Below are 24,805 nucleotides of genomic sequence, written 5' to 3' on the forward strand. Positions count from 1 at the left end.
TGGACTGTTCCCATGAGGCACAGGGTTAGACTGATTTGCATATGGCCATGTCTGAACTGGGGTGGCAGATTTGGCTAAAGAACGGTGATGGATCAAACCCAGATCTGTTGACTGGGTGTGAGTGTTTGATTGGTTCTGATGCTCTGTCCATCACCACCCCCTTTTGTACCGCTTTGTTTGCCATAAGTTGGCAGGGTATGCTCAGACGTGATTCCCTTGCTCACTTTGCCACTGGATTCAAGCAAGCCTGGCTGAAGACGGCTGAAATGCCAGAAACCGGTCCTAGGAAGCTTGTTTCCGGTCCAGGGAAGGCATGGCTTGGCAGTTCGGGCTGGACTGTTCCCATGAGGCACAGGGTTAGACTGATTTGCATATGGCCATGTCTGAACTGGGGTGGCAGATTTGGCTAAAGAACGGTGATGGATCAAACCCAGATCTGTTGACTGGGTGTGAGTGTTTGATTGGTTCTGATGCTCTGTCCATCACCACCCCCTTTTGTACCGCTTTGTTTGCCATAAGTTGGCAGGGTATGCTCAGACGTGAGTCCCTTGCTCACTTTGCCACTGGATTCAAGCATGCCTGGCTGAAGACGGCTGAAATGCCAGAAACCGGTCCTAGGAAGCTTGTTTCCGGTCCAGGGAAGGCATGGCTTGGCAGTTCGGGCTGGACTGTTCCCATGAGGCACAGGGTTAGACTGATTTGCATATGGCCATGTGTGAACTGGGGTGGCAGATTTGGCTAAAGAACGGTGATGGATCAAACCCAGATCTGTTGACTGGGTGTGAGTGTTTGATTGGTTCTGATGCTCTGTCCATCACCACCCCCTTTTGTACCGCTTTGTTTTCCATAAGTTGGCAGGGTATGCTCAGACGTGAGTCCCTTGCTCCCTTTGCCACTGGATTCAAGCATGCCTGGCTGAAGACGGCTGAAATGCCAGAAACCGGTCCTAGGAAGCTTGTTTCCGGTCCAGGGAAGGCATGGCTTGGCAGTTCGGGTAGGACTGTTCCCATGAGGCACAGGGTTAGACTGATTTGCATATGGCCATGTCTGAACTGGGGTGGCAGAGTTGGCTAAAGAACGGTGATGGATCAAACCCAGATCTGTTGACTGGGTGTGAGTGTTTGATTGGTTCTGATGCTCTGTCCATCACTACCCCCTTTTGTACCGCTTTGTTTGCCATAAGTTGGCTGGGTATGCTGAGACGTGATTCCCTTGCTCACTTTGCCACTGGATTCAAGCAAGCCTGGCTGAAGACGGCTGAAATGCCAGAAACCGGTCCTAGGAAGCTTGTTCTGGTCCAGGGAAGGCATGGCTTGGCAGTTCGGGCTGGACTGTTCTCATGAGGCACAGGGTTAGACTGATTTGCATATGGCCATGTCTGAACTGGGGTGGCAGAGTTGGCTAAAGAACGGTGATGGATCAAACCCAGATCTGTTGACTGGGTGTGAGTGTTTGATTGGTTCTGATGCTCTGTCTATCACCACCCTCTTTTGTACCGCTTTGTTTGCCATAAGTTGGCTGGGTATGCTCAGACGTGAGTCCCTTGCTCACTTTGCCACTGGATTCAAGCAAGCCTGGCTGAAGACGGCTGAAATGCCAGAAACCGGTCCTAGGAAGCTTGTTTCCGGTCCAGGGAAGGCATGGCTTGGCAGTTCTGGCTGGACTGTTCCCATGAGGCACAGGGTTAGACTGATTTGCATATGGACATGTCTGTACTTGGGTGGCAGAGTTGGCTAAAGAACAGTGATGGATCAAACTCAGATCTGTTGACTGGGTGTGAGTGTTTGATTGGTTCTGATGTTCTGTCCATCACCACCCCCTTTTGTACCGTTTTGTTTGCCATAAGTTGGCAGGGTATGCTCAGACGTGAGTCCCTTGCTCACTTTGCCACTGGATTCAAGCAAGCCTGGCTGAAGACGGCTGAAATGCCAGAAACCGGTCCTAGGAAGCTTGTTTCCGGTCCAGGGAAGGCATGGCTTGGCAGTTCGGGCTGGACTTTTCCCATGAGGCACAGGGTTAGACTGATTTGCATATGGCGATGTCTGAACTGGGGTGGCAGATTTGGCTAAAGAACGGTGATGGATCAAACCCAGATCTGTTGACTGGGTGTGAGTGTTTGATTGGTTCTGATGCTCTGTCCATCACCACCCCCTTTTGTACCGCTTTGTTTGCCATAAGTTGGCAGGGTATGCTCAGACGTGAGTCCCTTGCTCACTTTGCCACTGGATTCAAGCAAGCCTGGCTGAAGACGGCTGAAATGCCAGAAACCGGTCCTAGGAAGCTTGTTTCCGGTCCAGGGAAGGCATGGCTTGGCAGTTCGGGCTGGACTGTTCCCATGAGGCACAGGGTTAGACTGATTTGCATATGGCCATGTCTGAACTGGGGTGGCAGATTTGGCTAAAGAACGGTGATGGATCAAACCCAGATCTGTTGACTGGGTGTGAGTGTTTGATTGGTTCTGATGCTCTGTCCATCACCACCCCCTTTTGTACCGCTTTGTTTGCCATAAGTTGGCAGGGTATGCTCAGACGTGAGTCCCTTGCTCACTTTGCCACTGGATTCAAGCAAGCCTGGCTGAAGACTGCTGAAATGCCAGAAACCAGTCCTAGGAAGCTTGTTTCCGGTCCAGGGAAAGCATGGCTTGGCAGTTCGGGCTGGACTGTTCCCATGAGGCACAGGGTTAGACTGATTTGCATATGGCCATGTCTGAACTGGGGTGGCAGAGTTGGCTAAAGAACGGTGATGGATCAAACCCAGATCTGTTGACTGGGTGTGAGGGTTTGATTGGTTCTGATGTTCTGTCCATCACCACCCCCTTCTGTACCGTTTTGTTTGCCATAAGTTGGCAGGGTATGCTCAGACGTGAGTCCCTTGCTCACTTTGCCACTGGATTCAAGCAAGCCTGGCTGAAGACGGCTGAAATGCCAGAAACCGGTCCTAGGAAGCTTGTTTCCGGTCCAGGGAAGGCATGGCTTGGCAGTTCGGGCTGGACTGTTCCCATGAGGCACAGGGTTAGACTGATTTGCATATGGCCATGTCTGAACTGGGGTGGCAGAGTTGGCTAAAGAACGGTGATGGATCAAACCCAGATCTGTTGACTGGGTGTGAGTGTTTGATTGGTTCTGATGCTCTGTCCATCACCACCCCCTTTTGTACCGCTTTGTTTGCCATAAGTTGGCAGGGTATGCTCAGACGTGAGTCCCTTGCTCACTTTGCCACTGGATTCAAGCAAGCCTGGCTGAAGATGGCTGAAATGCCAGAAACCGGTCCTAGGAAGCTTGTTTCCGGTCCAGGGAAGGCATGGCTTGGCAGTTCGGGCTGGACTGTTCCCATGAGGCACAGGGTTAGACTGATTTGCATATGGCCATGTCTGAACTGGGGTGGCAGAGTTGGCTAAAGAACGGTGATGGATCAAACCTTGATCTGTTGACTGGGTGTGAGTGTTTGATTGGTTCTGATGCTCTGTCCATCACCACCCCCTTTTGCACCGCTTTGTTTGCCATAAGTTGGCAGGGTATGCTCAGACGTGAGTCCCTTGCTCACTTTGCCACTGGATTCAAGCAAGCCTGGCTGAAGACGGCTGAAATGCCAGAAACCGGTCCTAGGAATCTTGTTTCCGGTCCAGGGAAGGCATGGCTTGGCAGTTCGGGCTGGACTGTTCCCATGAGGCACAGGGTTAGACTGATTTGCACATGGCCATGTCTGAACTGGGGTGGCAGATTTGGCTAAAGAACGGTGATGTATCAAACTCAGATCTGTTGACTGGGTGTGAGTGTTTGATTGGTTCTGATGCTCTGTCCATCACCACCCCCTTTTGTACCGCTTTGTTTGCCATAAGTTGGCAGGGTATGCTCAGACGTGAGTCCCTTGCTCACTTTGCCACTGGATTCAAGCAAGCCTGGCTGAAGACGGCTGAAATGCCAGAAACCGGTCCTAGGAAGCTTGTTTCCGGTCCAGGGAAGGCATGGCTTGGCAGTTCGGGCTGGACTGTTCCCATGAGGCACAGGGTTAGACTGATTTGCATATGGCCATGTCTGAACTGGGGTGGCAGATTTGGCTAAAGAACGGTGATGGATCAAACCCAGATCTGTTGACTGGGTGTGAGTGTTTGATTGGTTCTGATGCTCTGTCCATCACCACCCCCTTTTGTACCGCTTTGTTTGCCATAAGTTGGCAGGGTATGCTCAGACGTGATTCCCTTGCTCACTTTGCCACTGTATTCAAGCAAGCCTGGCTGAAGACGGCTGAAATGCCAGAAACCGGTCCTAGGAAGCTTGTTTCCGGTCCAGGGAAGGCATGGCTTGGCAGTTCGGGCTGGACTGTTCCCATGAGGCACAGGGTTAGACTGATTTGCATATGGCCATGTCTGAACTGGGGTGGCAGATTTGGCTAAAGAACGGTGATGGATCAAACCCAGATCTGTTGACTGGGTGTGAGTGTTTGATTGGTTCTGATGCTCTGTCCATCACCACCCCCTTTTGCACCGCTTTGTTTGCCATAAGTTGGCAGGGTATGCTCAGACGTGAGTCCCTTGCTCACTTTGCCACTGGATTCAAGCATGCCTGGCTGAAGACGGCTGAAATGCCAGAAACCGGTCCTAGGAAGCTTGTTTCCGGTCCAGGGAAGGCATGGCTTGGCAGTTCGGGCTGGACTGTTCCCATGAGGCACAGGGTTAGACTGATTTGCATATGGCCATGTGTGAACTGGGGTGGCAGATTTGGCTAAAGAACGGTGATGGATCAAACCCAGATCTGTTGACTGGGTGTGAGTGTTTGATTGGTTCTGATGCTCTGTCCATCACCACCCCCTTTTGTACCGCTTTGTTTTCCATAAGTTGGCAGGGTATGCTCAGACGTGAGTCCCTTGCTCCCTTTGCCACTGGATTCAAGCATGCCTGGCTGAAGACGGCTGAAATGCCAGAAACCGGTCCTAGGAAGCTTGTTTCCGGTCCAGGGAAGGCATGGCTTGGCAGTTCGGGTAGGACTGTTCCCATGAGGCACAGGGTTAGACTGATTTGCATATGGCCATGTCTGAACTGGGGTGGCAGAGTTGGCTAAAGAACGGTGATGGATCAAACCCAGATCTGTTGACTGGGTGTGAGTGTTTGATTGGTTCTGATGCTCTGTCCATCACCACCCCCTTTTGTACCGCTTTGTTTGCCATAAGTTGGCTGGGTATGCTGAGACGTGAGTCCCTTGCTCACTTTGCCACTGGATTCAAGCAAGCCTGGCTGAAGACGGCTGAAATGCCAGAAACCGGTCCTAGGAAGCTTGTTCTGGTCCAGGGAAGGCATGGCTTGGCAGTTCGGGCTGGACTGTTCTCATGAGGCACAGGGTTAGACTGATTTGCATATGGCCATGTCTGAACTGGGGTGGCAGAGTTGGCTAAAGAACGGTGATGGATCAAACCCAGATCTGTTGACTGGGTGTGAGTGTTTGATTGGTTCTGATGCTCTGTCTATCACCACCCTCTTTTGTACCGCTTTGTTTGCCATAAGTTGGCTGGGTATGCTCAGACGTGAGTCCCTTGCTCACTTTGCCACTGGATTCAAGCAAGCCTGGCTGAAGACGGCTGAAATGCCAGAAACCGGTCCTAGGAAGCTTGTTTCCGGTCCAGGGAAGGCATGGCTTGGCAGTTCTGGCTGGACTGTTCCCATGAGGCACAGGGTTAGACTGATTTGCATATGGACATGTCTGTACTTGGGTGGCAGAGTTGGCTAAAGAACAGTGATGGATCAAACTCAGATCTGTTGACTGGGTGTGAGTGTTTGATTGGTTCTGATGTTCTGTCCATCACCACCCCCTTTTGTACCGTTTTGTTTGCCATAAGTTGGCAGGGTATGCTCAGACGTGAGTCCCTTGCTCACTTTGCCACTGGATTCAAGCAAGCCTGGCTGAAGACGGCTGAAATGCCAGAAACCGGTCCTAGGAAGCTTATTTCCGGTCCAGGGAAGGCATGGCTTGGCAGTTCGGGCTGGACTTTTCCCATGAGGCACAGGGTTAGACTGATTTGCATATGGCGATGTCTGAACTGGGGTGGCAGATTTGGCTAAAGAACGGTGATGGATCAAACCCAGATCTGTTGACTGGGTGTGAGTGTTTGATTGGTTCTGATGCTCTGTCCATCACCACCCCCTTTTGTACCGCTTTGTTTGCCATAAGTTGGCAGGGTATGCTCAGACGTGAGTCCCTTGCTCACTTTGCCACTGGATTCAAGCAAGCCTGGCTGAAGACGGCTGAAATGCCAGAAACCGGTCCTAGGAAGCTTGTTTCCGGTCCAGGGAAGGCATGGCTTGGCAGTTCGGGCTGGACTGTTCCCATGAGGCACAGGGTTAGACTGATTTGCATATGGCCATGTCTGAACTGGGGTGGCAGATTTGGCTAAAGAACGGTGATGGATCAAACCCAGATCTGTTGACTGGGTGTGAGTGTTTGATTGGTTCTGATGCTCTGTCCATCACCACCCCCTTTTGTACCGCTTTGTTTGCCATAAGTTGGCAGGGTATGCTCAGACGTGAGTCCCTTGCTCACTTTGCCACTGGATTCAAGCAAGCCTGGCTGAAGACTGCTGAAATGCCAGAAACCAGTCCTAGGAAGCTTGTTTCCGGTCCAGGGAAAGCATGGCTTGGCAGTTCGGGCTGGACTGTTCCCATGAGGCACAGGGTTAGACTGATTTGCATATGGCCATGTCTGAACTGGGGTGGCAGAGTTGGCTAAAGAACGGTGATGGATCAAACCCAGATCTGTTGACTGGGTGTGAGTGTTTGATTGGTTCTGATGTTCTGTCCATCACCACCCCCTTCTGTACCGTTTTGTTTGCCATAAGTTGGCAGGGTATGCTCAGACGTGAGTCCCTTGCTCACTTTGCCACTGGATTCAAGCAAGCCTGGCTGAAGATGGCTGAAATGCCAGAAACCGGTCCTAGGAAGCTTGTTTCCGGTCCAGGGAAGGCATGGCTTGGCAGTTCGGGCTGGACTGTTCCCATGAGGCACAGGGTTAGACTGATTTGCATATGGCCATGTCTGAACTGGGGTGGCAGAGTTGGCTAAAGAACGGTGATGGATCAAACCCAGATCTGTTGACTGGGTGTGAGTGTTTGATTGGTTCTGATGCTCTGTCCATCACCACCCCCTTTTGTACCGCTTTGTTTGCCATAAGTTGGCAGGGTATGCTCAGACGTGAGTCCCTTGCTCACTTTGCCACTGGATTCAAGCAAGCCTGGCTGAAGATGGCTGAAATGCCAGAAACCGGTCCTAGGAAGCTTGTTTCCGGTCCAGGGAAGGCATGGCTTGGCAGTTCGGGCTGGACTGTTCCCATGAGGCACAGGGTTAGACTGATTTGCATATGGCCATGTCTGAACTGGGGTGGCAGAGTTGGCTAAAGAACGGTGATGGATCAAACCTTGATCTGTTGACTGGGTGTGAGTGTTTGATTGGTTCTGATGCTCTGTCCATCACCACCCCCTTTTGCACCGCTTTGTTTGCCATAAGTTGGCAGGGTATGCTCAGACGTGAGTCCCTTGCTCACTTTGCCACTGGATTCAAGCAAGCCTGGCTGAAGACGGCTGAAATGCCAGAAACCGGTCCTAGGAATCTTGTTTCCGGTCCAGGGAAGGCATGGCTTGGCAGTTCGGGCTGGACTGTTCCCATGAGGCACAGGGTTAGACTGATTTGCACATGGCCATGTCTGAACTGGGGTGGCAGAGTTGGCTAAAGAACGGTGATGGATCAAACCCAGATCTGTTGACTGGGTGTGAGTGTTTGATTGGTTCTGATGCTCTGTCCATCACCACCCCCTTTTGTACCGCTTTGTTTGCCATAAGTTGGCAGGGTATTCTCAGACGTGAGTCCCTTGCTCACTTTGCCACTGGATTCAAGCAAGCCTGGCTGAAGACGGCTGAAATGCCAGAAACCGGTCCTAGGAAGCTTGTTTCCGGTCCAGGGAAGGCATAGCTTGGCATTTCTGGCTGCACTGTTCCCATGAGGCACAGGGTTAGACTGATTTGCATATGGCCATGTCTGAACTGGGGTGACAGATTTGGCTAAAGAACAGTGATGGATCAAACCCAGATCTGTTAACTGGGTGTGAGTGTTTGACTGGTTCTGATGCTCTGTCCATCACCACCCCCTTTTGTACCGCTTTGTTTGCCATAAGTTGGCAGGGTATGCTCAGACGTGAGTCCCTCGCTCACTTTGCCACTGGATTCAAGCAAGCCTGGCTGAAGACGGCTGAATTGCCAGAAACCGGTCCTAGGAAGCTTGTTTCCGGTCCAGGGAAGGCATGGCTTGGCAGTTCTGGCTGGACTGTTCCCATGAGGCACAGGGTTAGACTGATTTGCATATGGCCATGTCTGAACTGGGGTGGCAGATTTGGCTAAAGAACGGTGATGGATCAAACCCAGATCTGTTGACTGGGTGTGAGTGTTTGATTGGTTCTGATGCTCTGTCCATCACCACCCCCTTTTGTACTGCTTTGTTTGCCATAAGTTGGCAGGGTATGCTCAGACGTGAGTCCCTTGCTCACTTTGCCACTGGATTCAAGCAAGCCTGGCTGAAGACGGCTGAAATGCCAGAAACCGGTCCTAGGAAGCTTGTTTCCGGTCCAGGGAAGGAATGGCTTGGCAGTTCGGGCTGGACTGTTCCCATGAGGCACAGGGTTAGACTGATTTGCATATGGCCATGTCTGAACTGATGTGGCAGAGTTGGCTAAAGAACGGTGATGGATCAAACCCAGATCTGTTAACTGGGTCTGAGTGTTTGATTGGTTCTGATGCTCTGTCCATCACCACCCCCTTTTGTACCGCTTTGTTTGCCATAAGTTGGCAGGGTATGCTCAGACGTGAGTCCCTTGCTCACTTTGCCACTGGATTCAAGCAAGCCTGGCTGAAGACGGCTGAAATGCCAGAAACCGGTCCTAGGAAGCTTGCTTCTGGTCCAGGGAAGGCATGGCTTGGCAGTTCAGGCTGGACTGTTCTCATGAGGCACAGGGTTAGACTGATTTGCATATGGCCATGTCTGAACTGGGGTGGCAGAGTTGGCTAAAGAAAGGTGATGGATCAAACCCAGATCTGTTGACTGGGTGTGAGTGTTTGATTGGTTCTGATGCTCTGTCCATCACCACCCCCTTTTGTACCACTTTGTTTGCCATAGGTTGGCAGGGTATGCTCAGACGTGAGTCCCTTGCTCACTTTGCCACTGGATTCAAGCAAGCCTGGCTGAAGACGGCTGAAATGCCAGAAACCGGTCCTAGGAAGCTTGTTTCTGGTCCAGGGAAGGCATGGCTTGGCAGTTCGGGCTGGACTGTTCCCATGAGGCACAGGGTTAGACTGATTTGCATATGGCCATGTCTGAACTGGGGTGGCAGAGTTGGCTAAAGAACGGTGATGGATCAAACCCAGATCTGTTAACTGGGTGTGAGTGTTTGATTGGTTCTGATGCTCTGTCCATCACCACCCCCTTTTGTACCGCTTTGTTTGCCATAAGTTGGCAGGGTATGCTCAGACGTGAGTCCCTTGCTCACTTTGCCACTGGATTCAAGCAAGCCTGGCTGAAGACTGCTGAAATGCCAGAAACCGGTCCTAGGAAGCTTGTTTCCGGTCCAGGGAAGGCATGGCTTGGCAGTTCGGGCTGGACTGTTCCCATGAGGCACAGGGTTAGACTGATTTGCATATGGCCATGTCTGAACTGGGGTGGCAGAGTTGGCTAAAGAACGGTGATGGATCAAATCCAGATCTGTTGACTGGGTGTGAGTGTTTGATTGGTTCTGATGTTTTGTCCATCACCACCCCCTTTTGTACCGTTTTGTTTGCCATAAGTTGGGAGGGTATGCTCAGACGTGAGTCCCTTGCTCACTTTGCCACTGGATTCAAGCAAGCCTGGCTGAAGACGGCTGAAATGCCAGAAACCGGTCCTAGGAAGCTTGTTTCCGGTCCAGGAAAGGCATGGCTTGGCAGTTCGGGCTGGACTTTTCTAATGAGGCACAGGGTTAGACTGATTTGCATATGGTGATGTCTGAACTGGGTTGGCAGATTTGGCTAAAGAACGGTGATGGATCAAACCCAGATCTGTTGACTGGGTGTGAGTGTTTGATTGGTTCTGATGCTCTGTCCATCACCACCCCCTTTTGTACCGCTTTGTTTGCCATAAGTTGGCAGGGTATGCTCAGACGTGAGTCCCTTGCTCACTTTGCCACTGGATTCAAGCAAGCCTGGCTGAAGACGGCTGAAATGCCAGAAACCGGTCCTAGGAAGCTTGTTTCCGGTCCAGGGAAGGCATGGCTTGGCAGTTCGGGCTGGACTTTTCCCATGAGGCACAGGGTTAGACTGATTTGCATATGGCGATGTCTGAACTGGGGTGGCAGATTTGGCTAAAGAACGGTGATGGATCAAACCCAGATCTGTTGACTGGGTGTGAGTGTTTGACTGGTTCTGATGCTCTGTCCATCACCACCCCCTTTTGTACCGCTTTGTTTACCATAAGTTGGCAGGGTATGCTCAGACGTGAGTCCCTTGCTCACTTTGCCACTGGATTCAAGCAAGCCTGGCAGAAGACGGCTGAAATGCCAGAAACCGGTCCTAGGAAGCTTGTTTCCGGTCCAGGGAAGGCATGGCTTGGCAGTTCGGGCTGGACTGTTCCCATGAGGCACAGGGTTAGACTGATTTGCATATGGCCATGTCTGAACTGGGGTGGCAGATTTGGCTAAAGAACGGTGATGGATCAAACCCAGATCTGTTGACTGGGTGTGAGTGTTTGATTGGTTCTGATGTTCTGTCCATCACCACCCCCTTTTGTACCGCTTTGTTTGCCATAAGTTGGCAGGGTATGCTCAGACGTGAGTCCCTTGCTCACTTTGCCACTGGATTCAAGCAAGCCTGGCTGAAGACTGCTGAAATGCCAGAAACCAGTCCTAGGAAGCTTGTTTCCGGTCCAGGGAAAGCATGGCTTGGCAGTTCGGGCTGGACTGTTCCCATGAGGCACAGGGTTAGACTGATTTGCATATGGCCATGTCTGAACTGGGGTGGCAGAGTTGGCTAAAGAACGGTGATGGATCAAACCCAGATCTGTTGACTGGGTGTGAGTGTTTGATTGGTTCTGATGTTCTGTCCATCACCACCCCCTTCTGTACCGTTTTGTTTGCCATAAGTTGGCAGGGTATGCTCAGACGTGAGTCCCTTGCTCACTTTGCCACTGGATTCAAGCAAGCCTGGCTGAAGACGGCTGAAATGCCAGAAACCGGTCCTAGGAAGTTTGTTTCCGGTCCAGGGAAAGCATGGCTTAGCAGTTCGGGCTGGACTGTTCCCATGAGGCACAGGGTTAGACTGATTTGCATATGGCCATGGCTGAACTGGGGTGGCAGAGTTGGCTAAAGAACGGTGATGGATCAAACCGTGATCTGTTGACTGGGTGTGAGTGTTTGATTGGTTCTGATGCTCTGTCCATCACCACCCCCTTTTGCACCGCTTTGTTTGCCATAAGTTGGCAGGGTATGCTCAGACGTGAGTCCCTTGCTCACTTTGCCACTGGATTCAAGCAAGCCTGGCTGAAGACGGCTGAAATGCCAGAAACCGGTCCTAGGAATCTTGTTTCCGGTCCAGGGAAGGCATGGCTTGGCAGTTCGGGCTGGACTGTTCCCATGAGGCACAGGGTTAGACTGATTTGCACATGGCCATGTCTGAACTGGGGTGGCAGAGTTGGCTAAAGAACGGTGATGGATCAAACCCAGATCTGTTGACTGGGTGTGAGTGTTTGATTGGTTCTGATGCTCTGTCCATCACCACCCCCTTTTGTACCGCTTTGTTTGCCATAAGTTGGCAGGGTATTCTCAGACGTGAGTCCCTTGCTCACTTTGCCACTGGATTCAAGCAAGCCTGGCTGAAGACGGCTGAAATGCCAGAAACCGGTCCTAGGAAGCTTGTTTCCGGTCCAGGGAAGGCATAGCTTGGCAGTTCTGGCTGGACTGTTCCCATGAGGCACAGGGTTAGACTGATTTGCACATGGCCATGTCTGAACTGGGGTGGCAGATTTGGCTAAAGAACAGTGATGGATCAAACCCAGATCTGTTAACTGGGTGTGAGTGTTTGACTGGTTCTGATGCTCTGTCCATCACCACCCCCTTTTGTACCGCTTTGTTTGCCATAAGTTGGCAGGGTATGCTCAGACGTGAGTCCCTTGCTCACTTTGCCACTGGATTCAAGCAAGCCTGGCTGAAGACGGCTGAAATGCCAGAAACCGGTCCTGGGAAGCTTGTTTCCGGTCCAGGGAAGGCATGGCTTGGCAGTTCTGGCTGAACTGTTCCCATGAGGCACAGGGTTAGACTGATTTGCATATGGCCATGTCTGAACTGGGGTGGCAGATTTGGCTAAAGAACGGTGATGGATCAAACCCAAATCTGTTGACTGGGTGTGAGTGTTTGATTGGTTCTGATGCTCTGTCCATCACCACCCCCTTTTGTACCGCTTTGTTTGCCATAAGTTGGCAGGGTATGCTCAGACGTGAGTCCCTTGCTCACTTTGCCACTGGATTCAAGCAAGCCTGGCTGAAGACGGCTGAAATGCCAGAAACCGGTCCTAGGAAGCTTGTTTCCGGTCCAGGGAAGGAATGGCTTGGCAGTTCGGGCTGGACTGTTCCCATGAGGCACTGGGTTAGACTGATTTGCATATGGCCATGTCTGAACTGATGTGGCAGAGTTGGCTAAAGAACGGTGATGGATCAAACCCAGATCTGTTGACTGGGTGTGAGTGTTTGATTGGTTCTGATGCTCTGTCCATCACCACCCCCTTTTGTACTGCTTTGTTTGCCATAAGTTGGCAGGGTATGCTCAGACGTGAGTCCCTTGCTCACTTTGCCACTGGATTCAAGCAAGCCTGGCTGAAGACGGCTGAAATGCCAGAAACCGGTCCTAGGAAGCTTGTTTCCGGTCCAGGGAAGGAATGGCTTGGCAGTTCGGGCTGGACTGTTCCCATGAGGCACAGGGTTAGACTGATTTGCATATGGCCATGTCTGAACTGATGTGGCAGAGTTGGCTAAAGAACGGTGATGGATCAAACCCAGATCTGTTGACTGGGTCTGAGTGTTTGATTGGTTCTGATGCTCTGTCCATCACCACCCCCTTTTGTACCACTTTGTTTGCCATAGGTTGGCAGGGTATGCTCAGACGTGAGTCCCTTGCTCACTTTGCCACTGGATTCAAGCAAGCCTGGCTGAAGACGGCTGAAATGCCAGAAACCGGTCCTAGGAAGCTTGTTTCCGGTCCAGGGAAGGCATGGCTTGGCAGTTCGGGCTGGACTGTTCCCATGAGGCACAGGGTTAGACTGATTTGCATATGGCCATGTCTGAACTGGGGTGGCAGAGTTGGCTAAAGAACGGTGATGGATCAAACCCAGATCTGTTAACTGGGTGTGAGTGTTTGATTGGTTCTGATGCTCTGTCCATCACCACCCCCTTTTGTACCGCTTTGTTTGCCATAAGTTGGCAGGGTATGCTCAGACGTGAGTCCCTTGCTCACTTTGCCACTGGATTCAAGCAAGCCTGGCTGAAGACGGCTGAAATGCCAGAAACCGGTCCTAGGAAGCTTGTTTCCGGTCCAGGGAAGGCATGGCTTGGCAGTTCGGGCTGGACTTTTCCCATGAGGCACATGGTTAGACTGATTTGCATATGGCGATGTCTGAACTGGGGTGGCAGATTTGGCTAAAGAACGGTGATGGATCAAACCCAGATCTGTTGACTGGGTGTGAGTGTTTGACTGGTTCTGATGCTCTGTCCATCACCACCCCTTTTTGTACCGCTTTGTTTACCATAAGTTGGCAGGGTATGCCCAGACGTGAGTCCCTTGCTCACTTTGCCACTGGATTCAAGCAAGCCTGGCAGAAGACGGCTGAAATGCCAGAAACCGGTCCTAGGAAGCTTGTTTCCGGTCCAGGGAAGGCATGGCTTGGCAGTTCGGGCTGGACTGTTCCCATGAGGCACAGGGTTAGACTGATTTGCACATGGCCATGTCTGAACTGGGGTGGCAGATTTGGCAAAAGAACAGTGATGGATCAAACCCAGATCTGTTAACTGGGTGTGAGTGTTTGACTGGTTCTGATGCTCTGTCCATCACCACCCCCTTTTGTACGGCTTTGTTTGCCATAAGTTGGCAGGGTATGCTCAGACGTGAGTCCCTTGCTCACTTTGCCACTGGATTCAAGCAAGCCTGGCTGAAGACGGCTGAAATGCCAGAAACCGGTCCTGGGAAGCTTGTTTCCGGTCCAGGGAAGGCATGGCTTGGCAGTTCTGGCTGAACTGTTCCCATGAGGCACAGGGTTAGACTGATTTGCATATGGCCATGTTTGAACTGGGGTGGCAGATTTGGCTAAAGAACGGTGATGGATCAAACCCAAATCTGTTGACTGGGTGTGAGTGTTTGATTGGTTCTGATGCTCTGTCCATCACCACCCCCTTTTGTACCGCTTTGTTTGCCATAAGTTGGCAGGGTATGCTCAGACGTGAGTCCCTTGCTCACTTTGCCACTGGATTCAAGCAAGCCTGGCTGAAGACGGCTGAAATGCCAGAAACCGGTCCTAGGAAGCTTGTTTCCGGTCCAGGGAAGGAATGGCTTGGCAGTTCGGGCTGGACTGTTCCCATGAGGCACAGGGTTAGACTGATTTGCATATGGCCATGTCTGAACTGATGTGGTAGAGTTGGCTAAAGAACGGTGATGGATCAAACCCAGATCTGTTGACTGGGTGTGAGTGTTTGATTGGTTCTGATGCTCTGTCCATCACCACCCCCTTTTGTACTGCTTTGTTTGCCATAAGTTGGCAGGGTATGCTCAGACGTGAGTCCCTTGCTCACTTTGCCACTGGATTCAAGCAAGCCTGGCTGAAGACGGCTGAAATGCCAGAAACCGGTCCTAGGAAGCTTGTTTCCGGTCCAGGGAAGGAATGGCTTGGCAGTTCGGGCTGGACTGTTCCCATGAGGCACAGGGTTAGACTGATTTGCATATGGCCATGTCTGAACTGATGTGGCAGAGTTGGCTAAAGAACGGTGATGGATCAAACCCAGATCTGTTGACTGGGTCTGAGTGTTTGATTGGTTCTGATGCTCTGTCCATCACCACCCCCTTTTGTACCACTTTGTTTGCCATAGGTTGGCAGGGTATGCTCAGACGTGAGTCCCTTGCTCACTTTGCCACTGGATTCAAGCAAGCCTGGCTGAAGACGGCTGAAATGCCAGAAACCGGTCCTAGGAAGCTTGTTTCCGGTCCAGGGAAGGCATGGCTTGGCAGTTCGGGCTGGACTGTTCCCATGAGGCACAGGGTTAGACTGATTTGCATATGGCCATGTCTGAACTGGGGTGGCAGAGTTGGCTAAAGAACGGTGATGGATCAAACCCAGATCTGTTAACTGGGTGTGAGTGTTTGATTGGTTCTGATGCTCTGTCCATCACCACCCCCTTTTGTACCGTTTTGTTTGCCATAAGTTGGCAGGGTATGCTCAGACGTGAGTCCCTTGCTCACTTTGCCACTGGATTCAAGCAAGCCTGGCTGAAGACGGCTGAAATGCCAGAAACCGGTCCTAGGAAGCTTGTTTCCGGTCCAGGAAAGGCATGGCTTGGCAGTTCGGGCTGGACTTTTCTAATGAGGCACAGGGTTAGACTGATTTGCATATGGTGATGTCTGAACTGGGTTGGCAGATTTGGCTAAAGAACGGTGATGGATCAAACCCAGATCTGTTGACTGGGTGTGAGTGTTTGATTGGTTCTGATGCTCTGTCCATCACCACCCCCTTTTGTACCGCTTTGTTTGCCATAAGTTGGCAGGGTATGCTCAGACGGGAGTCCCTTGCTCACTTTGCCTCTGGATTCAAGCAAGCCTGGCTGAAGACGGCTGAAATGCCAGAAACCGGTCCTAGGAAGCTTGTTTCCGGTCCAGGGAAGGCATGGCTTGGCAGTTCGGGCTGGACTTTTCCCATGAGGCACAGGGTTAGACTGATTTGCATATGGCGATGTCTGAACTGGGGTGGCAGATTTGGCTAAAGAACGGTGATGGATCAAACCCAGATCTGTTGACTGGGTGTGAGTGTTTGACTGGTTCTGATGCTCTGTCCATCACCACCCCCTTTTGTACCGCTTTGTTTGCCATAAGTTGGCAGGGTATGCTCAGACGTGAGTCCCTTGCTCACTTTGCCACTGGATTCAAGCAAGCCTGGCTGAAGACGGCTGAAATGCCAGAAACCGGTCCTAGGAAGCTTGTTTCCGGTCCAGGGAAGGCATGGCTTGGCAGTTCTGGCTGGACTGTTCCCATGAGGCACAGGGTTAGACTGATTTGCATATGGCCATGTCTGAACTGGGGTGGCAGATTTGGCTAAAGAACGGTGATGGATCAAACCCAGATCTGTTGACTGGGTGTGAGTGTTTGATTGGTTCTGATGCTCTGTCCATCACCACCCCCTTTTGTACTGCTTTGTTTGCCATAAGTTGGCAGGGTATGCTCAGACGTGAGTCCCTTGCTCACTTTGCCACTGGATTCAAGCAAGCCTGGCTGAAGACGGCTGAAATGCCAGAAACCGGTCCTAGGAAGCTTGTTTCCGGTCCAGGGAAGGAATGGCTTGGCAGTTCAGGCTGGACTGTTCCCATGAGGCACAGGGTTAGACTGATTTGCATATGGCCATGTCTGAACTGATGTGGCAGAGTTGGCTAAAGAACGGTGATGGATCAAACCCAGATCTGTTAACTGGGTCTGAGTGTTTGATTGGTTCTCATGCTCTGTCCATCACCACCCCCTTTTGTACCGCTTTTTTGCCATAAGTTGGCAGGGTATGCTCAGACGTGAGTCCCTTGCTCACTTTGCCACTGGATTCAAGCAAGCCTGGCTGAAGACGGCTGAAATGCCAGAAACCGGTCCTAGGAAGCTTGTTTCCGGTCCAGGGAAGGCATGGCTTGGCAGTTCGGACTGGACTGTTCTCATGAGGCACAGGGTTAGACTGATTTGCATATGGCCATGTCTGAACTGGGGTGGCAGAGTTGGCTAAAGAAAGGTGATGGATCAAACCCAGATCTGTTGACTGGGTGTGAGTGTTTGATTGGTTCTGATGCTCTGTCCATCACCACCCCCTTTTGTACCACTTTGTTTGCCATAGGTTGTCAGGGTATGCTCAGACGTGAGTCCCTTGCTCACTTTGCCACTGGATTCAAGCAAGCCTGGCTGAAGACGGCTGAAATGCCAGAAACCGGTCCTAGGAAGCTTGTTTCCGGTCCAGGGAAGGCATGGCTTGGCAGTTCGGGCTGGACTGTTCCCATGAGGCACAGGGTTAGACTGATTTGCATATGGCCATGTCTGAACTGGGGTGGCAGAGTTGGCTAAAGAACGGTGATGGATCAAACCCAGATCTGTTAACTGGGTGTGAGTGTTTGATTGGTTCTGATGCTCTGTCCATCACCACCCCCTTTTGTACCGCTTTGTTTGCCATAAGTTGGCAGGGTATGCTCAGACGTGAGTCCCTTGCTCACTTTGCCACTGGATTCAAGCAAGCCTGGCTGAAGACTGCTGAAATGCCAGAAACCGGTCCTAGGAAGCTTGTTTCCGGTCCAGGGAAGGCATGGCTTGGCAGTTCGGGCTGGACTGTTCCCATGAGGCACAGGGTTAGACTGATTTGCATATGGCCTTGTCTGAACTGGGGTGGCATAGTTGGCTAAAGAACGGTGATGGATCAAATCCAGATCTGTTGACTGGGTGTGAGTGTTTGATTGGTTCTGATGTTTTGTCCATCACCACCCCCTTTTGTACTGTTTTGTTTGCCATAAGTTGGCAGGGTATGCTCAGACGTGAGTCCCTTGCTCACTTTGCCACTGGATTCAAGCAAGCCTGGCTGAAGACGGCTGAAATGCCAGAAACCGGTCCTCGGAAGCTTGTTTCCCGTCAAGGAAAGGCATGGCTTGTCAGTTCGGGCTGGACTTTTCTAATGAGGCACAGGGTTAGACTGATTTGCATATGGCGATGTCTGAACTGGGTTGGCAGATTTGGCTAAAGAACGGTGATGGATCAAACCCAGATCTGTTGACTGGGTGTGAGTGTTTGATTGGTTCTGATGCTCTGTCCATCACCACCCCCTTTTGTACCGCTTTGTTTGCCATAAGTTGGCAGGGTATGCTCAGACGTGAGTCCCTTGCTCACTTTGCCACTGGATTCAAGCAAGCCTGGCTGAAGACTGCTGAAATGCCAGAAACCGATCCTAGGAAGCTTGTTTCCAGTCCAGGGAAGGCATGGCTTGGCAGTTCGGGCTAGACTGTTCTCATGAGGCACAGGGTTAGACTGATTTGCATATGGCCATGTCTGAACTGGGGTGGCAGAGTTGGCTAAAGAACGGTGATGGATCAAACCCAGATCTGTTGACTGGGTGTGAGTGTTTGACTGGTTCTGATGCTCTGTCCATCACCACCCCCTTTTGTACCGCTTTGTTTGCCATAAGTTGGCAGGGTATGCTCAGACGTGAGTCCCTTGCTCACTCTGCCACTGGATTCAAGCAAGCCTGGCTGAAGACGGCTGAAATGCCAGAAACCGGTCCTAGGAAGCTTGTTTCCGGTCCAGGGAAGGCATGGCTTGGCAGTTCTGGCTGGACTGTTCCCATGAGGCACAGGGTTAGACTGATTTGCATATGGCCATGTCTGAACTGGGGTGGCAGATTTGGCTAAAGAACGGTGATGGATCAAACCCAGATCTGTTGACTGGGTGTGAGTGTTTGATTGGTTCTGATGCTCTGTCCATCACCACCCCCTTTTGTACTGCTTTGTTTGCCATAAGTTGGCAGGGTATGCTCAGACGTGAGTCCCTTGCTCACTTTGCCACTGGATTCAAGCAAGCCTGGCTGAAGACGGCTGAAATGCCAGAAACCGGTCCTAGGAAGCTTGTTTCCGGTCCAGGGAAGGAATGGCTTGGCAGTTCGGGCTGGACTGTTCCCATGAGGCACAGGGTTAGACTGATTTGCATATGGCCATGTCTGAACTGATGTGGCAGAGTTGGCTAAAGAACGGTGATGGATCAAACGCAGATCTGTTAACTGGGTCTGAGTGTTTGATTGGTTCTGATGCTCTGTCCATCACCACCCCCTTTTGTACCGCTTTGTTTGCCATAAGTTGGCAGGGTATGCTCAGACGTGAGTCCCTTGCTCACTTTGCCACTGGATTCAAGCAAGCCTGGCTGAAGACGGCTGAAATGCCAGAAACCGGTCCTAGGAAGCTTGTTTCCGGTCCAGGGAAGGCATGGCTTGGCAGTTCGGGCTGGACTGTTCCCATGAGGCACAGGGTTAGACTGATTTGCATATGGCCATGTCTGAACTGGGGTGGCAGAGTTGGCTAAAGAACGGTGATGGATCAAACCCAGATCTGTTAACTGGGTGTGAGTGTTTGATTGGTTCTGATGCTCTGTCCATCACCACACCCTTTTGTACCGCTTTGTTTGCCATAAGTTGGCAGGGTATGCTCAGACGTGAGTCCCTTGCTCACTTTGCCACTGGATTCAAGCAAGCCTGGCTGAAGACTGCTGAAATGCCAGAAACCGGTCCTAGGAAGCTTGTTTCCGGTCCAGGGAAGGCATGGCTTGGCAGTTCGGGCTGGACTGTTCCCATGAGGCACAGGGTTAGACTGATTTGCATATGGGCATGTCTGAACTGGGGTGGCAGAGTTGGCTAAAGAACGGTGATGGATCAAATCCAGATCTGTTGACTGGGTGTGAGTGTTTGATTGGTTCTGATGTTTTGTCCATCACCACCCCCTTTTGTACCATTTTGTTTGCCATAAGTTGGCAGGGTATGCTCAGACGTGAGTCCCTTGCTCACTTTGCCACTGGATTCAAGCAAGCCTGGCTGAAGACGGCTGAAATGCCAGAAACCGGTCCTAGGAAGCTTGTTTCCGGTCCAGGAAAGGCATGGCTTGGCAGTTCGGGTTGGACTTTTCTAATGAGGCACAGGGTTAGACTGATTTGCATATGGCGATGTCTGAACTGGGTTGGCAGATTTGGCTAAAGAACGGTGATGGATCAAACCCAGATCTGTTGACTGGGTGTGAGTGTTTGATTGGTTCTGATGCTCTGTCCATCACCACCCCCTTTTGTACCGCTTTGTTTGCCATAAGTTGGCAGGGTATGCTCAGACGTGAGTCCCTTGCTCACTTTGCCACTGGATTCAAGCAAGCCTGGCTGAAGACGGCTGAAATGCCAGAAACCGGTCCTAGGAAGCTTGTTTCCGGTCCAGGGAAGGCATGGCTTGGCAGTTTGGGCTGGACTGTTCCCATGAGGCACAGGGTTAGACTGATTTGCATATGGCCATGTCTGAACTGGGGTGGCAGATTTGGCCAAAGAACGGTGATGGATCAAACCCAGATCTGTTGACTGGGTGTGAGTGTTTGATTGGTTCTGATGCTCTGTCCATCACCACCCCCTTTTGTACCGCTTTGTTTGCCATAAGTTGGCAGGGTATGCTCAGACGTGAGTCCCTTGCTCACTTTGCCACTGGATTCAAGCAAGCCTGGCGGAAGACTGCTGAAATGCCAGAAACTGGTCCTAGGAAGTTTGTTTCCGGTCCAGGGAAGGCATGGCTTGGCAGTTCGGGCTGGACTGTTCCCATGAGGCACAGGGTTAGACTGATTTGCATATGGCAATGTCTGAACTGGGGTGGCAGAGTTGGCTAAAGAACGGTGATGGATCAAACCCAGATCTGTTGACTGGGTGTGAGTGTTTGATTGGTTCTGATGTTCTGTCCATCACCACCCCCTTTTGTACCGTTTTGTTTGCCATAAGTTGGCAGGGTATGCTCAGACGTGAGTCCCTTGCTCACTTTGCCACTGGATTCAAGCAAGCCTGGCTGAAGACGGCTGAAATGCCAGAAACCGGTCCTAGGAAGCTTGTTTCCGGTCCAGGGAAGGCATGGCTTGGCAGTTCGGGCTGGACTTTTCCCATGAGGCACAGGGTTAGACTGATTTGCATATGGCGATGTCTGAACTGGGGTGGCAGATTTGGCTAAAGAACGGTGATAGATCAAACCCAGATCTGTTGACTGGGTGTGAGTGTTTGATTGGTTCTGATGCTCTGTCCATCACCACCCCCTTTTGTACCGCTTTGTTTGCAATAAGTTGGCAGGGTATGCTCAGACGTGAGTCCCTTGCTCACTTTGCCACTGGATTCAAGCAAGCCTGGCTGAAGACGGCTGAAATGCCTGAAACCGGTCCTAGGAAGCTTGTTTCCGGTCCAGGGAAGGCATGGCTTGGCAGTTCGGGCTGGACTGTTCCCATGAGGCACAGGGTTAGACTGATTTGCATATGGCCATGTCTGAAATGGGGTGGCAGATTTGGCTAAAGAACGGTGATGGATCAAACCCAGATCTGTTGACTGGGTGTGAGTGTTTGATTGGTTCTGATGCTCTGTCCATCACCACCCCCTTTTGTACCGCTTTGTTTGCCATAAGTTGGCAGGGTATGCTCAGACGTGAGTCCCTTGCTCACTTTGCCACTGGATTCAAGCATGCCTGGCTGAAGACGGCTGAAATGCCAGAAACAGGTCCTAGGAAGCTTGTTTTCGGTCCAGGGAAGGCATGGCTTGGCAGTTCGGGCTGGACTATTCCCATGAGGCACAGGGTTAGACTGATTTGCATATGGCCATGTCTGAACTGGGGTGGCAGAGTTGGCTAAAGAACGGTGATGGATCAAACCCAGATCTGTTGACTGGGTGTGAGTGTTTGATTGGTTCTGATGCTCTGTCCATCACCACCCTCTTTTGTACCGCTTTGTTTGCCATAAGTTGGCTGGGTATGCTGAGACGTGAGTCCCTTGCTCACTTTGCCACTGGATTCAAGCATGCCTGGCTGAAGACGGCTGAAATGCCAGAAACCGGTCCTAGGAAGCTTGTTTCCGGTCCAGGGAAGGCATGGCTTGGCAGTTCGGGCTGGACTGTTCCCATGAGGCACAGGGTTAGACTGATTTGCATATGGCCATGTGTGAACTGGGGTGGCAGATTTGGCTAAAGAACGGTGATGGATCAAACCCAGATCTGTTGACTGGGTGTGAGTGTTTGATTGGTTCTGATGCTCTGTCCATCACCACCCCCTTTTGTACCGCTTTGTTTTCCATAAGTTGGCAGGGTATGCTCAGACGTGAGTCCCTTGCTCCCTTTGCCACTGGATTCAAGCATGCCTGGCTGAAGACGGCTGAAATGCCAGAAACCGGTCCTAGGAAGCTTGTTTCCGGTCCAGGGAAGGCATGGCTTGGCAGTTCGGGTAGGACTGTTCCCATGAGGCACAGGGTTAGACTGATTTGCATATGGCCATGTCTGAACTGGGGTGGCAGAGTTGGCTAAAGAACGGTGATGGATCAAACCCAGATCTGTTGACTGGGTGTGAGTGTTTGATTGGTTCTGATGCTCTGTCCATCACCACCCCCTTTTGTACTGCTTTGTTTGCCATAAGTTGGCTGGGTATGCTGAGACGTGAGTCCCTTGCTCACTTTGCCACTGGATTCAAGCAAGCCTGGCTGAAGACGGCTGAAATGCCAGAAACCGGTCCTAGGAAGCTTGTTCTGGTCCAGGGAAGGCATGGCTTGGCAGTTCGGGCTGGACTGTTCTCATGAGGCACAGGGTTAGACTGATTTGCATATGGCCATGTCTGAACTGGGGTGGCAGAGTTGGCTAAAGAACGGTGATGGATCAAACCCAGATCTGTTGACTGGGTGTGAGTGTTTGATTGGTTCTGATGCTCTGTCTATCACCACCCTCTTTTGTACCGCTTTGTTTGCCATAAGTTGGCTGGGTATGCTCAGACGTGAGTCCCTTGCTCACTTTGCCACTGGATTCAAGCAAGCCTGGCTGAAGACGGCTGAAATGCCAGAAACCGGTCCTAGGAAGCTTGTTTCCGGTCCAGGGAAGGCATGGCTTGGCAGTTCTGGCTGGACTGTTCCCATGAGGCACAGGGTTAGACTGATTTGCATATGGACATGTCTGTACTTGGGTGGCAGAGTTGGCTAAAGAACAGTGATGGATCAAACTCAGATCTGTTGACTGGGTGTGAGTGTTTGATTGGTTCTGATGCTCTGTCCATCACCACCCCCTTTTGTACCGCTTTGTTTGCCATAAGTTGGCAGGGTATGCTCAGACGTGAGTCCCTTGCTCACTTTGCCACTGGATTCAAGCAAGCCTGGCTGAAGACGGCTGAAATGCCAGAAACCGGTCCTAGGAAGCTTGTTTCCGGTCCAGGGAAGGCATGGCTTGGCAGTTCGGGCTGGACTGTTCCCATGAGGCACAGGGTTAGACTGATTTGCATATGGCCATGTCTGAACTGGGGTGGCAGATTTGGCTAAAGAACGGTGATGGATCAAACCCAGATCTGTTGACTGGGTGTGAGTGTTTGATTGGTTCTGATGCTCTGTCCATCACCACCCCCTTTTGTACCGCTTTGTTTGCCATAAGTTGGCAGGGTATGCTCAGACGTGAGTCCCTTGCTCACTTTGCCACTGGATTCAAGCAAGCCTGGCTGAAGACTGCTGAAATGCCAGAAACCAGTCCTAGGAAGCTTGTTTCCGGTCCAGGGAAAGCATGGCTTGGCAGTTCGGGCTGGACTGTTCCCATGAGGCACAGGGTTAGACTGATTTGCATATGGCCATGTCTGAACTGGGGTGGCAGAGTTGGCTAAAGAACGGTGATGGATCAAACCCAGATCTGTTGACTGGGTGTGAGTGTTTGATTGGTTCTGATGTTCTGTCCATCACCACCCCCTTCTGTACCGTTTTGTTTGCCATAAGTTGGCAGGGTATGCTCAGACGTGAGTCCCTTGCTCACTTTGCCACTGGATTCAAGCAAGCCTGGCTGAAGACGGCTGAAATGCCAGAAACCGGTCCTAGGAAGCTTGTTTCCGGTCCAGGGAAGGCATGGCTTGGCAGTTCGGGCTGGACTGTTCCCATGAGGCACAGGGTTAGACTGATTTGCATATGGCCATGTCTGAACTGGGGTGGCAGAGTTGGCTAAAGAACGGTGATGGATCAAACCCAGATCTGTTGACTGGGTGTGAGTGTTTGATTGGTTCTGATGCTCTGTCCATCACCACCCCCTTTTGTACCGCTTTGTTTGCCATAAGTTGGCAGGGTATGCTCAGACGTGAGTCCCTTGCTCACTTTGCCACTGGATTCAAGCAAGCCTGGCTGAAGATGGCTGAAATGCCAGAAACCGGTCCTAGGAAGCTTGTTTCCGGTCCAGGGAAGGCATGGCTTGGCAGTTCGGGCTGGACTGTTCCCATGAGGCACAGGGTTAGACTGATTTGCATATGGCCATGTCTGAACTGGGGTGGCAGAGTTGGCTAAAGAACGGTGATGGATCAAACCTTGATCTGTTGACTGGGTGTGAGTGTTTGATTGGTTCTGATGCTCTGTCCATCACCACCCCCTTTTGCACCGCTTTGTTTGCCATAAGTTGGCAGGGTATGCTCAGACGTGAGTCCCTTGCTCACTTTGCCACTGGATTCAAGCAAGCCTGGCTGAAGACGGCTGAAATGCCAGAAACCGGTCCTAGGAATCTTGTTTCCGGTCCAGGGAAGGCATGGCTTGGCAGTTCGGGCTGGACTGTTCCCATGAGGCACAGGGTTAGACTGATTTGCACATGGCCATGTCTGAACTGGGGTGGCAGAGTTGGCTAAAGAACGGTGATGGATCAAACCCAGATCTGTTGACTGGGTGTGAGTGTTTGATTGGTTCTGATGCTCTGTCCATCACCACCCCCTTTTGTACCGCTTTGTTTGCCATAAGTTGGCAGGGTATTCTCAGACGTGAGTCCCTTGCTCACTTTGCCACTGGATTCAA

Source organism: Triturus cristatus, chromosome 1_2 (genome assembly GCF_964204655.1).
Source record: "Triturus cristatus chromosome 1_2, aTriCri1.1, whole genome shotgun sequence".
Lineage (NCBI taxonomy): Eukaryota > Metazoa > Chordata > Amphibia > Caudata > Salamandridae > Triturus > Triturus cristatus.